Source organism: Schistocerca gregaria, chromosome 1 (genome assembly GCF_023897955.1).
Source record: "Schistocerca gregaria isolate iqSchGreg1 chromosome 1, iqSchGreg1.2, whole genome shotgun sequence".
Lineage (NCBI taxonomy): Eukaryota > Metazoa > Arthropoda > Insecta > Orthoptera > Acrididae > Schistocerca > Schistocerca gregaria.
In genome coordinates, this window is record NC_064920.1 from 542419974 (window position 1) to 542440253 (window position 20280).

Here is a 20280-nt window from a genome sequence, read left to right on the forward strand (position 1 = left end):
TGTGAGGGGTGTAGTTCATGTTCGGTGATAACTAAGCGGTATTTTCCGTGTCATAACTTGGGTCCACTGATTCAGTTTATTGTGATTACGAAAAAGTATGTTTATTCCAACATTCTCGGTGATCACGTGTCTCTTTTGTATGGAGCTTAATGACGAGTATGCTGTGGACACTCCCAACGTCCAGATTGAAAGCAGTCATGTAGACATAGCATAACTGAAGAAGAGAAACGTATGTACTCTCTTCCTAGCCGACTTGAGTCCTTTTCAAGGCTAGTGACATTGTTCCACGATATTAATGTGACGTGTTGGGGGCAAGGAAGGGGACTTTTTTGTCTGTTGTGCTTAGTTTACTAACACTGTAGAAATATACCACCTTTAGGCACACTGCGCATGTCATCACATCGGGTATGCCATCTCGGAGGAGTGGTTAAATATTAGACAGCAGTTAACGTCTTTGTTCTGAAGAAAATTAAATAAGACGTGAAATTTTGTAGTTAGTGAATACTAAAGGTGTAAATATGTCCTAACGGGGAAGGTTTCGAAGTCGCCATAATAACACTCACTGATGCTGCACTTGGCGCTATGAATTTAAGTCCTTTCAGTACCGTAGCCTTCCCCTGAGGTTTGTCCATGGAACATTATAAGGCACAATCGTCTCTTATCTTATTTATGGCCTTTAACCGTGGTAGTATAAGGTGCCGGACTTCCTGTTGGGCGGCATTCCTCAGTTTCTGCATCACACTATATAAGATTATTTGCAGTGGATTTGTTATAAAAAAGTTTATCCACAGTATGATAAAAATGTTGAGGAATTCGTTACAATCATCTAAAAGTATACTGTGTGTATAGCTGTCCAAATTAAAAATTACGTAAACGATCTTCCCTTAAAGAGAGTGGAGAGCTGTGTACAACTAGCCTACTGTTAGAAGACTTGGAAGGGAGGGGCAGTAGTTTAGAGAAGGGAGTGAGATAAGATTGCAACCTACCCACCATAATTCTCAATCGGCACATAGAGCAAAAAGCGGTACAAAGAGAGAATTGAAGCTTTTGAAATGTTGCGTTACATCTAATAACTAATGAGGGGGTACTGAATCAGATTGAAGAAAAAGATGTATTGCACAATTTGAGTGAAAGAAGGGATAGGTTGATAGTATACTTCCTGAGACATAAATGTATAGTTAATTTGGTAAGAATGGAAGTGTGGGAGTTGGAGAGGTAAAAATTGGAGTGGTAGATGAAGGCTGGACTACAATAAACAGGTTGATGTAGATGTGGGTTGCAGTAGTTGCGCAAATATGGTGAGTCTTGCAGGAGATAGACTAGCATGAAGAGCGACATCAAACCTGAAGACCGCAATATCCAAATTGAAAATTCCACTCCACGCACAATATTTCAGACACTGAGCTAGTCATCTTCCTTGAGTTTTCTTCGCGGTGGTTTTGTGTCCGCTGTGTGGATTGCAACAAGATCTCGAGAGAAGGAATAAAAACAGTGGCACAAGGAATAAATAATTTTGTAATGGAAGGAAGTAGGATGGGGAGGGGTGGGAGCGCCAAAGCTGTAGAGAGAGATCGAGACTTGATGGCAAGGAACAAGTTACAGTCGTTATGTAGAGACGGACTTGCTCAGAATGGACTAGAATGGAGAGCAGCTTTAAACTATATCCCAGGCATTAGATCCTAGTGACATTATTTTAAACATAGTAGCAGCATAAAATATGTGACTCTTACCAGCAACGCATGAGATGAACTAGTACCGGCCGGTTCTAGGTGCTTCAGTCTGGGACCGCGCGACCGCTACGGTCGCAGTTTCGAATCCTGTCTCGGGCATGGATGTGTGTGATGTCCTTAGGCTAGTTAGGGTTAAGTAGTTCTAAGTCTAGAGGACTAATGACCTCAGATGTTAAGTCCCATAGTGGTCAGAGCCATTTGAACCATTTAAAATGAACAAGTGAGTTGCAAGCGTATCTCGCTTTCGGCCGCTTGTTTAGACAGAGACACGTGACACACACACGGCTGCGTGCTGCGGGAGAACAGGGCGTGGCCACCGCGCTCGACTGCTTCCCCAATTCGTTGTTAGCTTCTTGTCACGGAACCACTTTCCGCTTTCCCCCTCCGATTGCCCGCCGGATATCACATTTTAGCCACGGCAGTCTTCTGCCTACATCAGTCCGACGCGGCGCCTTTCAAACAGCCCCCCCCCCCCCCCACCCCTCCCAACCACCCGTTTCTGTCAGAACCAAACAATATCCTATTAAAGAAATTTAAAGTAAATTGGACGACAAGGGAAATGAGCATGCACGCGATTCAATCAGTACAGCTGCACTTTGTACTATAGAACAGTTGCTGTAGCAGTAAGTGTTATTGAAATTAGTATTTACCTACTACCTGAGTATCCGGCGTTGCGCGGGTATCTATTTATGTCAGTTCTGGTAGTCAATCTTCTCCTCTCCTCTGTCCATCTCCTCCCTCCTCCCCCCTCCAATTCTTCGCCCATCTCCTCTTCTACCACCCCCCCCCCCCTCTCTCTCTCTCTCTCTCTCTCTCTCTCTCTCTCTCTCTCTCTCTCTCTCTCTGTGTGTGTGTGTGTGTGTGTGTGTGTGTGCGCATCTGCTACTCCTCTCCCCTTCCTGTCCTCCTCCACCTCCCAATCTCTGCTCCACCCAGTGGTATAATTTTGTAGGTACATTCAGCGGCGTATGTCGATACTGTCTGATAATTGTGTTGCGAATAAAGGTACGTAGTATCAAAGAAGTGATCAATTCAGATCTCATGCGCGATGCGGCAGTTTCTCACATATCTTAGTCTTGATGACGTCATATCTCCGGAACTATGCCTCATACAATGATACAATTTTGCACGTATGTATATGCACACTGTCCACAAAATGTGTCATGAATACAGTTACTGGTTAAGAAGTAATAAATTAAAATGTCATGCCTGATGCGAAAATGAACAACTAAAATGTAGTAAGCGATAAACTTTTTTCGTTTCATCATTATGTGAGGGAGGGGAGGGGGATCAGAGAAAAATGTTCGTGTAGGTATGAAATTGCGTGTAAAGCTTTTTGCAAGTCACTAAGTGCTCATCTACACTTTTCTTTAACCCCCACCCTTACCCCTTTGATATGTTTTTGATATGTTTTTAACTCGCACAGCGATTCTTTTCAAACAGTAAGTGATACGCGTACCAAGTTTTGTTGAAACTGATCCAGTGATAATATGTATGACTATATTTTTTTCGTGGTCCGATTTTGATGAACCAAAGTCCATACGGTGCTCCAAGCTATCTTCAAGATACCTTCGGAAACCGCATGAAAATTTGTTCAGTAGTTTTTGAGATTAACCGTGTTGAAACAAAGGCAGGCAGGCAGACACGACGATTTTACAGATGTTGTTATTAATATTTATGAAATATTCCGACGGTTCTTATAGGAACTTAGACATATTGAATACAACGTATTAATGTTCCAGTAGTAAATTTGTTTTTAGCATAGACGTGGTATTTAATGACCCGTCCGTAGTAGTAGTCATTAACACTTACATGGTTCCTGACGGACATATTTTCCTTCTCCCTAATTAATCTATTCATCGCTGAAAACTGTGTTCTTAAATGACTGTAGTGCTCATAGCCAAACATAAAAAATGCTGTGGAATGCAGTCAACAATTATTTTACTTTTTCCTTGCATTTTATCTCAGCTGCTACCGCCCAGAACCGTTCTCTGACAGTAGTTGTCAAAATGCCGACCTCCATTATTGCAGTTGACTTTTCACACTCTTCAACCATTATCAAGGCTGGATACACATCGCGGTAATGCTATACTGGCTGATCTATGAGGGATGACAATTTGTGTCTCAACTACAGTGACCCCTGGCGTCAGGCTTGGCCACGGAACAGAACCACCGAGACCAGCCCATATTTGCCCAAATTGCACGACCAGGTGCTCCGTAGCTTACCCCGCGACCTACAAGGGCACTCCACAAAGTAAAAAAGTAAATTAGGAAATAAACAAAATCTTAGCTCTAAGATTAGGCCCAGAGGTCCGCATGATGCAAACCGTGTCATCCTCTGCCAGTGGTGTCGGCTGCCGAATGGAGGGTCATGTGGCCTGCGCACCGCACTCCCAGCCGGTCTGAACTTTCAGAACCTTGAAGCCGCTGCTTATCTGGCAAAATAGGTACTCAATCGTCATCGCTAGGCTGTGCCCACACAGTTGCAGTCCTCCCAAGAAGGAAAAACCCCGCGCAGTACCCAGAAATGATCCTTGGACGTCCGCAAGCCAGACACGCTGATCGCTCAGTTACGGAAACGCCCTCGTAACCACATAAGAGTGTAGAATTATCTGCAGCTTATCTTCCTTGAGGCGGAGGTCACAAGTTCAGGAAACATGTTGTGATCGTCCCCACTCTCAGCAAGCCACTGGAAAAAATCTCGTGTTGTCTCTGTCGCTGTTCATCAAGCATTCCTGAACAAACTCGTGAGAGTTTATAAGCGATCTGTGTTTAACGGCAGCAGCGGTCGATTTAACAAACGTCTGACGCGCGATCGTCCTACCTATCGCATACCAAACACCGAATTACATAGGTTCGTACCTAGTTTGGAAAACATCATTTTCTATGTTTCGAAGCTTCTCCCGGAAAGAAGAGAAACCACATTCACATAACCGTTGGAGTATTGTTGTATATGTTTCGTAGAATCAGGAATTTGTTGACGTCCCGTATAAATTTTTTTGTGTTGCTCAGCAACAGTCATATTTTTTAAAAGAGCATTCCTTCATTTGACTGTTTTATGCTTATTTAAGTACAACCCAGGTTTCGGCCTTTTATACCATTTTCAGGTGTTTAATTTTATGTCTTTAACGTATATTTCAAGGTACTTAACATGTTGTTAAGATCAAAGTTCATAATTTACGGCCAACGTTTAGCTTAATAACGTTAAGTGTCCTGGAGTATATGTTTGACATAACATCAAATACTTAAAAATGGCATAAAAGGCCAATAGCTGGGTTGTACTTAATAAACAATAAAACAGTGTAATGGCGGTGTGTTCCTTTAAAAAATAAATTTAAGTGTTAGGAAGAATGTTCTAGAGGTATTTGTATGGAAGTGAAACGTGAACGATGAACAATTCAATCAAGAAGAGAATAGAAGCTTTTAAAATGTAGAGCTATGTAGAATGGAGAATATGTGATGAGTACGTCGAATAACTGTTGACAATATACTATATCTAATTGGGGGGGGGGGGGGGGAAGAAAGAAATATGACATAACTTGACTAAAAAAATCATGAACACATCCAGAGGCATCAAGGAGATTTTGGAATAGTTATGCAGAGACGAAGAGGTTTACACAGGAGAGACTAGTGTGACATAGCTAGGTGGCTTTTATATGCTCCTTCACATTGTCTCCACTTTTTTCTCATACTTAATGCCTAAAAATTTCACATTTCTATTAACAACGGTCATCATACCTATACAAGGTGAGGCAGCTAAGACAGGCAACCCTCAACGAAATTTATCGAGGTGCGGATTTCGCCAAGTTATAGCGGGTAACATGACGAATTTCCTGAGGTCAGCAAATAATTTTTATCGTTTATATGACATCGACGTTTTTGTAATGGGGCTGTATACTTTCTCTCTGTGACATTTGAAAGAAGTTTCAAAGAGATATTCAGCAATGTGACTTATGGGACTTGATCAAATTGTATAAAGATAACAGCTACGCAAACCAGTATACGGCGATCACAAGTGGTTCCACAAACGTCTATGGTCTTATAACCAACTGTTAGCAAGCACGTCTGTGTTGCTGTTGTAGCAATGGAATACCTTGCTCGTAAAGTTATTGAGACGTGTACAATGTACACGATACGCGGAAAATCGTAAATCGCGAGTGTGTTAAGAGCAGAAATGTAGTAGGTGCTGGAGACTATTCAGAACGTGACAAGCACGGACGATCTGTCTTTGCAAGTATTATAAAATAAAATTTCTGGAAACTGGAAGTGTGAACAATAAGTATGCCAAGGGAAAAGGAGATGAACTCATGAAAGAAATGAAACTTAGCATTTTAACAGCAAATGTCACTAAGAGGGATGTCCCCTTATTCCGCACGTGCAATGATACACACGCTTAAAAGAACATTTGGAGAACATTGGTACGGTCCTTCCAGAAATGCTGAATGATCTGGACACTCATCAGACTTAACGCGTCCATATTTTTATCTATAGCGAAAATGGTCTATTTTAAGAGACACCGACGACGCCCGAAGAGATGAAATGCCTTGTAACACTGACCAAATGCCTTATAACACTGGCCTGTGCTGCCGCAAACTTCAGACGAGCCGTATCCGAGTTACGTGTTTGCTTATAGTTGATGGAACATCATTCGTAGTCGTTGTGCCAGTTATTCGCCGGTATTATAACGATTAATGTTTCTCTCGTGTAATAGTAATGAGTATATCTAAATTTAGTCGATATGCTTCCTGTCGTATTATGTGAATGATCTAATGTGTGATTGATACTTGCTCGTAAACTGGGACAACCTAATTTCTGTCACTACTAAAAGCTGCGCATAAGATCATTGACAAAATAGAGAAAAAATAAATAAAATAATCCTTGAATCCATTACGCAATATGCCCATAATTGGGATAGGCCGTGCGATGTTAGGACAGTAAGCCCGTAGTTTCGAATAGGCCGCGACATCCGGACAGTAAGCGCAGGCGCGAATGTTGGTGGTTTACGCTCTGGCCGATAGATGGCTCTTGCTGTGCGGTGCGGTAGTCGGCTTTGGCGAGGACGATAGATGGCAGTGTACGCGTTTACAGTTGATCAGTGTTCCATGCGTCGTGCTTGTGATCGAAGGGGTGTGTGGATTTGTTTTCGAAGTCCTGTGTAGAGCGGGAGATATGTGACATCGTTTTGCTCTCAGGTAAAATTCCGCCTGTTTTTACCAATGACGTTTAAGAATTATAATATCTTCTGGGGTGCTGCTGAGAAAAAATAATCCGCCAGAACAAGGAAATGTGTGAGATTGTGTGGAGTCTGAGCTCACGTCTCGGTGCTGTCACGTTGTTAGTCTGAAGGGGCTGCACCCTGAACAATTTAAGACCTTAGAAAAATTACGCGGCTTCTGTATTCTGCGTAGTAGGTATTTTAAACATGGGACCGACGAACCCGTATATTTTAGTCCTGGCTAGAATATCTGTTTTTGTTTGCCTTTATTATTGTACATAAAAGTAGACAAGTTTTATGTGTGACTATTATAGTGCGAATGCCAGAAGAACCGGTGGTAATTTGTATTTCAACAGTTTATCATGATTGAATAATAAGCATGTAGCGCACGATACCAAGAAATTGTCGACATTAGTACAAATAATTCGTAACATTGTGGCAAATTGTGCTCGCCGATACGTGCTTTATGAGATACTGTTTTGTGTACTTGCTTGGATTGTTAATGAGAAGAAAAATCGTATTTGCCACATTCATATTTAACTCCTTGTTAGGGAGCTCACGCCAGTAATGGTTGTAAAAATCCTTTGAAAACTCTACATACTTTCATTAATTTAAAGACTTTCACTTTCTAACATGATCATTGTAGTGGAAAACTGAAGTTTCTACTGTGCGTTACAAAACTGTTACTTCAGGCAAATGGCCTTGCCCTCTAGGTCGTAATGTTTTGTATATACTTGTAGCACATTGACATGTCTTCGTAGCAGAAGGATATCTAATACAATGAACAGTGATCTCTCTAATAGCGAAAGTGAGACGTTCTTTTGATATATATTTGGAGTCAAGGTCCTTGGCAACGAGATTGATGACACATGCAACGGCGGCGCTGCCAACTTCGTAAGCGATGAACCGTTGCTGCCTACGGAGTGGGCGTAGTGCACACCATTTCATAATGTATATCCCTAGCACCACTAAGCTCTGATCTGTCACGTGGTTATCTGGTGGGGGGGGGGGGGGGGGGCAAAAGTTAACCTCACATTCTGTTCACGTTTTTGACTTTTTTTGTTTATTTAATGAACTAAGAATTTCTTAATTTGGTGGCTACGCACTTTCCATAGTTATCAGAAACATTGTAGCACATACAAATACAATAAATAAAGTAATGAATATGAGAAATATTTTATTTTAACATGTAACTAACACTTTCATATACATCAGGATTATATTAAGAAATCATGAAAGAACGTACAATAGCAAATAACGAATAAGAAAACAGAAAATCAAGGTCTTAAATTACAATTGAGTTTTTTTCGTACTACTCACTTTCAATCTCTCAACCTTTGGATATGATTGTTTTAGCAGAATGAGTGGAACCTACCTACTAGGTACACCTGCAATAAACTATGGACACTTTTCATCTTGTCTTTTTCCTTTGAAGAGTTTTTACTCTTCAAACAGATGTGACATATTCCTCTTGAATAAAATTCAACAGGTTGAACAGTTGCACTAATGCTGGGCAGCGTTTTCCCTAGATCACTTTCCACTTTAGAGATGATAGGATTTTGTAAACTCATGACGTTATTTGCTCTCTTCCACAGCTGACCTAACGAGCTGTTGATCTAACTCTACCAGATACAGCCTTCTTACATTCTTTTTTATTCCAGTTTAGGTTGTCATGAAAATTGTCCCAGCATTGAGACAGGCGATATCTATCCAGGTTAAAAAGAGAGATAATGGCCACCTTCTCGTCCCTCGTTTTACTGACTGATGTCGCGTCATTTGATCAATGCTTTGCCCCTTTGGTTTCATTATAGTAGAGATAAATGTTTCTCATTTTCCTTTGTCGACTCATCCACCATGTTATTGTGTTGTGTGGAAAGAAGTGTAGTAGATTCTTACTAGGTTTCAGTTTAGAGATGTATGAAACCAATGTAACTGTTCGTTGCCCGTTTTCAGATCTGTTAATAAAGGAACATAGCCCTCGACCCTGTGTCTTCTTTAGCTGTTCTGGTATGTTTTTTCTGTTACTCTTCAATGTTCCCTCCAAAGTTGTCATTGTGAAGCTTCGCGGCTAGGTCTATGGACGTATAATAAAGATCTGTTATATTTCATCCACTTCCTGCCAGCGGATTCACTAGGCGCCTAACAACTGCCTTTTTCACTTCATTCCTCGGCAGGTCGTTCATCCATCTCCGCATAGACCTCCATTTTTAGAACATACTGGGTGTGTGCATCTGGATAACATCCTGATCAATATGCCAGACTTCCTAGGCTTGTCTTTCATAAAGACCTTAAAGGGACATCTTCCTCGAAATAGGGAGAGCATTTCTTCGATGGTTAGATCTGCACTTGGTATGTAGTATTTCACAAACATTTCGTCAATTGTGTCGAAAACTCCACGGAGTGGACAAAACTTATCCTCCTTTCGTCTTTCGGTTCTTGTTTCTTTAACCATCAAATTTAATCAGGGACAGAAGTTCTTCACATCGTATACTACTCTCTGTAGCTGTATAGATATTCTTTTCCAGTACTTTCTCCCATAAGTCCTAGTGGTGCTAGGGTTACTGACATAACTGTCGCACCAAAGTGCACGTGGTGAACTGCTGTCTAGAAATAAACCAGATACACGACCAGAATGAGATGTAGTGCACCACTGCAATGTTAGCACAGCAGGCAGGTTCTGTGATGCCAATCTTTCTTAACCGTGAGTCTTACAGATCTGTCTTCCCTACTAGACAAGTAAAGTTTCGTTCAGTAGAAAGATGCTGTTTTAATGTACGATATTCCTATAAAAATCTCGTAATTATTGACAAAAGTTTAAAGATTTGTACGTGATCTACAAAAGGGATTTAACAAATCGTTTAATTATTACACTTGAACATATTTCATTGACGTGTATTAAGTGCAATAAATTCAGAATGTGTGTGAATATCTGTGACGTTGCTAGAGGTGGCCACATGGAGATAGTGTGGTTACTTACTGGCGTAGTTCCGCAGTTTTTTTTTCCGGGGCGTTGACGTCACCGCGCATCTGAGACAAGGATTGCGCTATTATGAACATTTGCTGTTCTTCATTGTAGTGCATGATATAATCTTGCAACGACAAACGTGCTCATGGCCGCCAGTTTTTGTCCAGTAAAAGAGCGGATATTTGGCTGGTCATCACTGCATTACGTTGTAAATTTATTAGACACGTGACGTTCTGTTTGGTCAGTATATCGCTTCCTAAGATTTTCGCAAGTACTTCCCATTGCTGCAGCAACAGCGCTTTCTTGTGTTCTTGCTCTGCAAGATCTGTGTTGCAGATGTAGGACTAGGAAACCGTGAATTTATGGAAAGGAATGAAAATACACTTGTGGCGATAGTCGCGGGTTCATTTTGTTCAATGATTGTAAGAGCAGTCACTTCAATTTAGTAATTCTCATTTCGAATGTTAGAACAACGTGTTTGTTTTTGTATGTCTCATAAGGACGCTACCGATAATTGCACTTTGAGGTGTCTGCATTATCGACGGCTTACTGTAGGAAAGCCAACTTCCAGGTTCTCCGCTCCGCCAGGATTTATTTGCACCCCATGTCTAAATTGGCAAAATACAGCGAGTAAAGTGTTTTAACGTGAGGCTCCTTTCATGTAACTTAAGTTTCGACACTGATCTCTTTTGATACAGGGAACAACAAATAAAATATTTTTGGTAATTCTGGAATACGCAGCGTTCTTGAAAGATAGACATCTTTAGATAAATTAACATTTTTTGATGATTCACAATTTTTAGAGTATGTTTCTGAGACAGAATTCATAATGCCTGGAGACCATTAACTAACGTAAAATACAGGCTTAGAAATAATACATCAGTGTAACCAGTTGCAAAATAGTGATAGGTAGACGATCAGGTGTTCTTTTACATCAATTGCGGATGGTTATGAATCATCATTAAACACAAACAGTTTGTTTGATTTTAACGTAAGACACGTGTATAAGAATAATGGAAATACTGTTTCGTATAAAATCTACTTGTTCTACCCATCGCATTTAGCCTGTTACCCGTAAGGTTTAGGGCGTAAAGGGTGCGAACACGCAGTTCGAAAGAGCAGTAAAGAAATTAGGTTAGCAAGATGTCTGTAGTTCGCATGTTTCCATCGTTGCCTGACGCTTCAGCCTCCGATACCGACCTATTCTATCGTGTTTGTTTAGAGACTCCGTACGCTCAACAGCCATGCGAGTCTTGAGTACACAGCCCATCGGCGACTCCTGATCTATAGCATATTCTGTTAAGCATTCCACCATTATGTGTTTCTGCAATGTGAGGTCGACGGTTTCAGGTACTGATTTGAGAACATGCTATGAAGTTACAAAGACATACGTAAGAGCTTGTTTTCATAATTGGCTCTCGTTCTTATAGTCAGCCATAGTCTCGAAACTAATACAAAGCACCGTTCGACTCACCAATTAACATTAAATTAAAATGGTCTGCGTGAATCTGCTTGTTGACATATGATTAAATCTGAGGTGATCCTCGTACTTCTCATGGAAATGTACTTACTGCCGACATGCCGTGGATTAATCAACCACTGTGGCGAGTTTATGTGGTAAAAGAATCTTTCGAAAACTGAGCACTTCTGCTCAAAATTTCTGGAACGTTGCTGGTTTCGAAACAGAAGTGCTACTGATAACGTCAGGTGCTCCAATACATGGTGAGCTGGTGGTATTTCATTACGATAGACCAGGGAAATGTGAAGGGATTCAGGACACAGCCCTTAAGCATAGAGGGATATTCTGTGTATGATTGTAGTGTCGCGAAAAGCAATGTAATCTAAGAACTGTATAACCAGTGCTTCGACTCGATCGACTGGCAGAATTGCGCAGCCCACGGTCAGCTCAGGAAAACGATATCGATTGGCAACGACAGTAAATTGAAAAAACTCTTGATGCATTAACGCAGGGGATCTCCTTTCGAGTAATTATATTTGAAGTCAGATGCCAGGCTAACTAAATCATGGTGCAAATAGTCACGTGGGCGGGACCATAGACAGCTGACTTGCGAATCGAGACGCCGCTGTGCAGGGAAGCAGTGTTTACAAGTCTCTGCCAAATTCCTTCTCCTGTTTGAATAGAATCATAAGGCAGCGTGCCAACGGAGAGGAGCAAGCTCTTATTTTCTCAGCTGTTTTAACCCCCCTCTCCCTCCCTCCCTCCCTCCCTCCCTCCCTCCCTCCCTCCCCATGTACGAAAACCATTAAATATTCTGCGGTCCCGTTGTTCTGCCGATTCGGAAGAGAGTTCTATTAAGACAACTTTATCGCGGGACAGTAATGAGGACAATTTTCGCAGAGTCCTTAGGTGTTGCAGTGGGCAATCTGATGGGACAGTGCAGAATATATTAGTTCTATTTTCAGAAAATACTCGCCTGTGGTTCCTGTAGGTTAAGTGAGTTGGTTTCTCATTTGGATGCAGCGAACGTAATGCTGTTAGTAATTAAAAAAAAATACATCCGTGTGATCGCAATCTCGTACAAACGTGTAGTACGCCTTTAAACTTTCAAACTCCCGGTGTTACAGTATTTAATTTTGCTAATATCCAGCGGCGTCTGTTTCAGCTGTTATCTCATGCTATGAGCAGCTCTTAGTCTGTTGCTGAGTTACATGGCAGCTAACAGGACGTGTTATTCGTAGCCAAGCATTTTATGGAAGTAATTTAATGTACATTCTTGCAGTGTTAGGTGTTCAGTTGTTTAATACATTAAATCTGTTGAGAGTGCATAGGCATTGAAACATGTCATGTGATAATAAAAGATACTGTCACGGTTGGGAACAGTACGAGGTGTGTTCAAAAATTTCCGGGACTTTGTCCACATCTATTTTAATACTTTTATTTACCATGCATGGTCTTCTTTGAAATACTCTCCTCCGCAATTGGTACACAGCTCCCAACGGCGTTTCCACTTCCGGAAGCGGTCTTTGTACGCCACTTGCTGGATCGCTCGATTCACCGTCTGCGAATTTTATCTGGTCTGTCGTTACTGATTTTCGTCCTTCCAACGGGGTTTTCAACTTCGAAATAAAAAAAGTCCGAAGGGGCTAGGTTCTTAAAGTCCGGATGCAACAGCTATGAATTGTCTCGCCACATTTCAGGCAGTTTTCTTCTCACAATTTCTCGCAGGCATCGCATGGTAGAGGGTATCTTGTACCACTACCAGTGATTCCTTTCCTTTGTGCATTCGCAAATAGAGAAAGTCGAATATATTTGCCTCGATATGATCCCTAATTTCTCTTTTCTTAGTAATCCATACGCGAAATGTATGTTATTGGCAATAGAACCGTTCGGCAGTCAGTTTCTCATGCCGTTTCTCTAAATTTTCTCAATAGTGTTCCTTGAAATAAACGTCGCATTCCTCATCAGGAATTCGCATTTAATTTCCCGAAGCATATCTGTAATACTTGAGTGTTAATAGAACTTGCCGGTAATAGATCTGACAACATGCCTCTGAAATGCTTCGATGCCTTCCTTCAATTCAACGTGATGCGGATCCCACACACGCGACGGATCAAACTAGTGTTCTGTACGCGGCCACTTTATACGTAAGCAACAGTTTCATCTAATTCCCCTAATAAACAGAAATCGACCATCCGCCTTCCATACTATCGACCTCACATACTCGCTCGCTTTCATATCGCTTTGCAACGTTACGCCAAGATATTTAATCGACGTTATTGCGTATAGCAGCCCAACATTAATACTATATTAGAAAATTACAAGATAGTTTTCCGTACTCTTCAGCATTAACTTAAGTTTTTCTCAGTTTACCCCGAGCTGTTATTCACCACACAAATAGAAATTTTGTCATATTGTATCCTCGTAGTCACTAAACAACAATACTTTCCTGTACACCACAGCGTCAAAAGCTAACAGCGGCTTACTATCAGTCAGATCATCATGTAGGGTCTATATCCGATAAAAACACCATTCTTCTTCGTTGTATACCATTAAAAGGGAGTGTTTTGTGACTATTAATATTGAGCGCAATGCCGGCGTTAATTGGGACTTTTGGACGGTAAAGTAGCAATAATGTGGTCAAACCTGGTATCTGTTCTGTACTTAATGACAGTTATCTCTAAGCTGAAGAAACTTCGGTAGGTTGAAAGTGGTGTGATTGTATCTGGCGTGGAGAAGGTGTTCTGCTCACTGGTCAGTGACCTCAGCCGTGAAAGCTGGCGGCTCCAGTACAGCAGCAGCTCATTCAGCCGACATATATAGTGAATGCACGGGCAAGGGCGGAATGAAAGCGACATAGATGTGAGAGGGAGTGCGGTTTCACTTTTGATCTTCGTTTTAGGATGTAACTTCTCTTGGGTGCAGCGTGCCTCGTTAAGGCGATCCAATCCACGGCGGGCGAAGAGCGGAAGAAAATAAAAATAAACAGAAATCGATGTCTGCGGAAAAGCGTCTGTTCTGATTCGGTCAGAGACCTTCCAGAGGTTGCTGTGGGGGTGCTATTCAGTCTGTCCATCCAACATTGTGGCTGCGACAAAGCGGATCGCCAAATTAGTGAACGAATTGGGAGATGTAGAGTGGGTTCTGTGGTCCACCTCGGTGTTGCAAGACGTATCGCTACGGTAGGAAAGAGTACTCACTTCGTTATGGTCTTCCATTACCCAGTCGTTACACCACAATCAAATAAACATCGATTTAAATTTATTTAAGAGTGTCTTGACCACAGCCGATGTTTGTTAAATAATTTTATGGCAATGAAGATAGCTGTTCTACAACAGCGTTAAATATGACTCAATTACGCGCTCTAACTCCTTGTTTCCGTAATCCGTATGCGATAAATACGACGGTGTCAGCAGAATTGTGGCTCAGTCTTCCTCAAATACCAGTTCTCTGAGTTTCACGAAAATATCGCCTTTGTCCAGAAGATTCTGACTGAAGTTCTCCGACCATCACCTGTTACACTTCTTCTTTATGCTATACCGATCTGTTACGATCCTATCAATGCTTTTCTTAAGTCGTTCGATATTTGCTGTCGTGTCTACTCGATAAATGCTCCAAACGCTGTAGCAACACACTAGAAATGGTCGTACTAGAATCTTCTATACGATTTCCGTGAGGTGCACTGCTCTTTCCCAGAATCCAACAAATATCTTCCAACCACCTTTTCCAATATTGTGTCGTCATCCCATTTCATATCGTTAAATTATTTAAACGCTATGACTTCCCCACTGATGTTTGCCCGTGTCATCACTTTCTACCTTCCTTGTGACGACATATTTATGAACTGACGTGCGATTTTCTGTATTACGATATTCATGGTATTCCAGCGCGCCACAGTATAATAAAGTTTTTCTTGCCTCAGCAATGATACTATGCACAACGTCGCGAATTAAGGCAATAGATCCTCCATTTGGTGGTCCGGGATGCAGCCTAGTACGTTGACAGCATAAGATCTTTTCATATTGATCGTTTAGTTTGTCACTTGAGCCAAGGCACTTCAAAACGCCTGCAGGCCTAAATCGATCGTGGAAGAAACTGAATATCATAACACAGTCGCCTGGTGAAAATAGTCATGCAATTAATAGCTTTTCTCGAGAACTGGTTCTTTGAACTCTCCAAAAATCTTAAATCTTGGGATTATATATATATATCATCATCATCATAAATCACTACCAGTCAATAAATTGTTTGTTTTTGCAGCTACATTACAATTTTCTTGCTACCAGTCAGTCGATTTTTTTGTTTACCTAGGTACATTACAGTTTTCTTACTCATTACCAGTCAATCGATTTTTGGTTTACCCAGCTACATTACCATTTTCTTACTCCAGAAATGTCTTCTCTGGGACCTACATAGTCGGTGTAAGATTTGTAAAAATCGCACTGTGTCCGTTAGTTCATAGCAAGAAGTATTGCAAAAAACAGCGGTACACTGCAGCAGAATCAGCTGTAAATGTAGTTACAGAAATTACTCCTAAATTCATTAAACATTCCGCGTATTTCATTCACTTTCGCCATTTTGTTCGTTAAGAACACACAGTAAATGTTCTCAATAGTCGCATAATAATACTGATACTAAAGAATCGCGTAGCGACGAAGCTCATGCAAATGACATGATGTTAATGTCAACAGACGTCATCAAAGCGTATCGTCATCGCTGAGTGTGCTTCGGTCGGATGCCCAAGGCAAATCGAATGGGCATTTTGTGTAATCTCCCACTAACAGATTTTGATTCAGGCGGCAATATTATTTGAATACTGGGGGGGGGGGGGGGGAAATTGTGATTTGGTCTGCGCGGAATCTTAGTAAGCGTATTCGTTATTTCAGTGTACTTGATAGGTCAAGGTCAGCCACACAGTGAATCATTATTAATGACTATTTTTGTGTCACTCCCCAGCCACCCAAGGCTGCTGGCTCTGGTCGCTATAATATAGTCGCCTCTGAAATTTCACGATTGCAGGGGAAGAATGGATTTTCTTTGGCCTGAATAATGTGGGCCGGACTTAACCTAATCGTCCCAAATGGCTGGCGATCCGAGGAGCCACCTAGGCTGTCATAAGGGCAAATTTTTTCATGACGGCCGGTGTTCAGACACGTCGCAGAAAAAGTTGTAAAAGTCCTTGTAGGAGCAGTACCTTACAGCAGCGCTATTAATGGGTGCAGGAAATTTTACCTAAATTTTGCTCCTCAGTGGGCTTGGCAGCAAGATCTGTATGCAGAATTCTTTCGTGGAGCGCTTTTGATCTCAGGGAAGTCGGAAATCGGACTGTAACATATTGGTGTTGAGTTGGCAAGTCGTAGTCCCTCGGAGACAGTTTGTTTTAAATCGTTGTTTCTTGATCCTGGATTTCATGAACCTTCACGATCAAAAAGCCAACGAAGTATTAGAAAGTACACTCACTTGCACGGGGGCGTACAATTCTGCTTGTGCTATTCTTTCTTGCGGATTAGTGAGCGTGAACTTTTTCCGTGAAAGGAGGCTTCAGAGCTTGGAGCCATTAGGTAGCGGGAAATGGTGTTGGATAAAAGTGACGGACTTAGCTAAGGTTAATCGATACCAATAAATTTCATTTGTGTTTTTGTGTAACTTCCCTATTGACTCAGAACTGTTTTCATATTTTGTTGTTGTAGCAGTCATTAGATGCTATTGCTGCAGTAGGAGGCGGTGTATGAAACGTCAGCGGTGTGCGTATTCCACTCTAGTGGTCCGATCTCGGCACCTTTCCGAAGGTGGTTGGATTGCCACCAGGATTTAGTTGACACTGGAGTTGTAAGAAGTTTAATTCTGTGTCGCCCGTCCAAACGGGACTGGCGACCCTTTTTAGACCGATCCTATGTAGTAGCAGTGCAAAGAATTAATGTGCGTCCGCCAACAAACGTTTACGATTGAATCTCGACAGTGCTACGTCACACAATTAGTCACGAGCGCCGCGCATCGTCAAAGGTACGTGTATTGAGGCCGCGGCTGCGCGCAGCGCCGTGGAACTTTCAAGCAACGGACGAGAAGGAACGTTTCCCTTACTTACTTGTAGCATTTTATCTCTCCTTACTGCATGCCACACCGATTGTAGACAAGTCAAAGACTTTCTTGTATGTTCATGCAGATATTTGAAAGAAAGAAGTTGGAAAGTTCAATAAACACTACGTTGCATTACGAAAAGTACAGTATAGATAATAAATTGTCGCTCGTAAATAATAGCGCCAGTAATTCTTGGGCTTAGGTTGGACTACATTTTGGTTTCCACGTGTACTGGCAACAATTTACCGATAATAGTACTCCGCTTTTACTTGTCGTGAAGTATCTGCGTGTACCCAGCCTACCGCACTGCTAACGTCAAAAAGGGCTGATTTTATATTCCTTTTGACACTTTTGTGTATTGGCTGTCAGTGTGCTATGACCAGCATTTTAATTTATTAGTTGTGGTATTCGATGTATGTTCTCTGTTGCAAAGATGAAATTTACTTGCCAATTAGAAGCTTGGCTATTTTTACTGTGGTATTGTATTTGTATTTCTTCTCGTTTTTCTGTTTCTGTCGTAACGTTTGTTCAGGCATTGCTTTTAGAGGTGTGATGTACGTTTCTAATAATTGTATAACATTTTCTGCAATTGTTCTTCTGTTTAGTTTGGCTTATATTTCGAACAACTGTGGGCTGTTTTGAAGCTTCTAGCTTTTGATTTGTAGTTGGTATGTGTTTTATGTGCATGCTTTGCTTATATGTTTAAACGTTTGTGTATTTGTAATGTCTAGAGATAATTCGAAAATGTGTGTAACGTATTAATCGCTATAAATATTTTTAGAATGCTTTTTGTCTTTTATGTGCTTTAACTTTTTCATTTTGTTAACATTTGCAGCTATACCTTTTAATACTGCAATCTGTTGTTTGTAAAATTTTGAATGTGTTGAGAAATTTTGTGCGACAGCTATATTTAAGCCTTGTAATTCTTTAAGCATTGCTTTATATGTAATCTACCCCTAATATATGCCAATTTTATAATCATATAAATAAAGTTTTTACTGTTCAATAAGAAACATTCCGTATGAAACCTTGTGGCAAGCCTGTGATCCTTCCTCTTCGCAGACAGCTACATGAAGAAAGTTTTCGTGGTGGATACTGTAAATCTATGTTCAAAATATAGAGTATGCATAGACGCATGGATTCAACAAGTGACTTCCGTATTCACGAACCATAAAATTCGAAACTATTTGGTACATGTCTATCACAACTATGCGGTTGATGGGTTTTTTTCAAACCGGGTGCGAAAAGCTAATTTGAACCACCGGAATAGCGGATCCTAAACTTTAAGCGAACTAACCAATTAGTTTGGTTGTCTTTAGCAGAAGGGTAAGCAGATATATAATTTCAAAAGAATTCTTCTGTTACCAGCGTTGAATTGCGGTTAACTCCATTCGTCAGCGATATTTACATTTCCTTTCCGTAATTCTCTTCTCTCAGCATGCAGTCTACACAACGCCCAGTTCTGGCGTCTTTTACGGTAGGCGTCTTTCTGCTACTACTGACAGTGATTTTTTTTCTGTACTCCAAGAACAATGCTTTTCGCCAGTTCAGTGCGCTTCATAATGTAGCTCCGTCACAGTGAAGCGTTCCTTGAAGTTACCCGAGGAAAAGACCTCGTGAGATGTTACGTAACACAGCGGCCACAAGTTCTGTGGGTTCCCAGGTTTCTTCGTTTACCGAATGGAAGCGAGTAGTCTAGATTCATTCCAATGAGACCGCCGTCCCACTTCAAATATTTTGATATATTTCTAGTTTCGTCTTAGTCTCAGTCATCAGGTACTGTGCGCTGCGGTTTTCACTTCCTGGACTCGAACAGTCTGTGAGACATGATCATATGTTAACACCATTGCTGACAGCGTCCAAAGTTGACCACCTGAAACATAAGTGCTAGATCTACCACGCGCGGAAACCCTAAAAATCGTTTTGTTGTGCCTGATTGCTGTTCAAACATCTATCGAATATTTTTGGTAGTATGGTAGAGACGAGTTCTTGCCACATGGCATACAGCCTCCCGGAGCCTGCCAAATCGAGTAAGGTGCACCGTAGAATTTTTCCAGTTTGACTCGTTATCCAACAAGCAGTAAGCACCAGGCGGAAAAGTAAATCGCTCAAATTGGGTTTTGTCGCCAGTTCCTCCACCTTCTGTTTGCAGTCACCATACCAAAATGGGAATAGTTGCACAGCTTCGTAAACAAATTAAAATACTGTATAGAAGTTGACTATTAGCTACACTCCGTGAGCTGCTGGTAACTACCCAGTTTTTGGTTAGCGTGTTCAGTGATTTGAGACCAACACACGGTTATAATGAAGTAGAAGTAGCAAATTTCAGTAATTCTTTTCATAGGCAAAACTCAAGACATGGAGCAACACAGTCCAAAGTTGCAATCATTTTCCATTGATTCACTACTGATCATTAAAAAGCCACAACAAAAGGTAAATAAACTCTTTGTACTCTCATTACATTTTCTCGCAAGGCATGACGAGAGCGACTCCACTTAGTGGCTGAAAACAAACAAGTCTCCGTACCAGGGAGGCGTAGCTTTACAAAACTTCTGCTCAACATAGCCCATGTCGAATCTCCTCATTATCCTCGTACAGCTGTCCCATATTCTTATATGTAGTCCCCCACCTTATGATTTCCATTCTTTTTTCCTCTGCTACTTCGCCACCCATTTCCTTTGCCCTTCGTGTCCTGTCACAAAACGCCTCTCCAACGAGAACAGAGCACGCGCCCTGGCTGCCGTACCCCAGTTAGGCCAGTGCTTGTAGCGGTATTGAAGTTCAGAGATCAGTAGCAAAATTCAAGATTTCAGTAGAGGTTGTTGTTCATCCG

The 20280-nt window shown here is 41.3% G+C and overlaps 1 protein-coding gene across 10 annotated transcripts in view; it reads left to right on the forward strand.

Annotated features, from left to right (window-relative positions):
* The window catches only part of LOC126355773 (trafficking kinesin-binding protein milt), a 374105-nt gene that overhangs the window by 295182 nt on the left and 58643 nt on the right, over window positions 1-20280 (forward strand). For 2 of the 10 annotated variants that reach the window (XM_050006229.1, XM_050006264.1), the window contains exon 1: window positions 6817-6922. The exons of the other annotated variants lie outside the window; for them this stretch is intronic. The gene's annotated coding sequence lies outside the window, so the exon portion shown is untranslated. Of the gene's footprint in view, window positions 1-6816; window positions 6923-20280 lie in introns of those variants that run through there. 10 annotated transcript variants of the gene reach the window in all.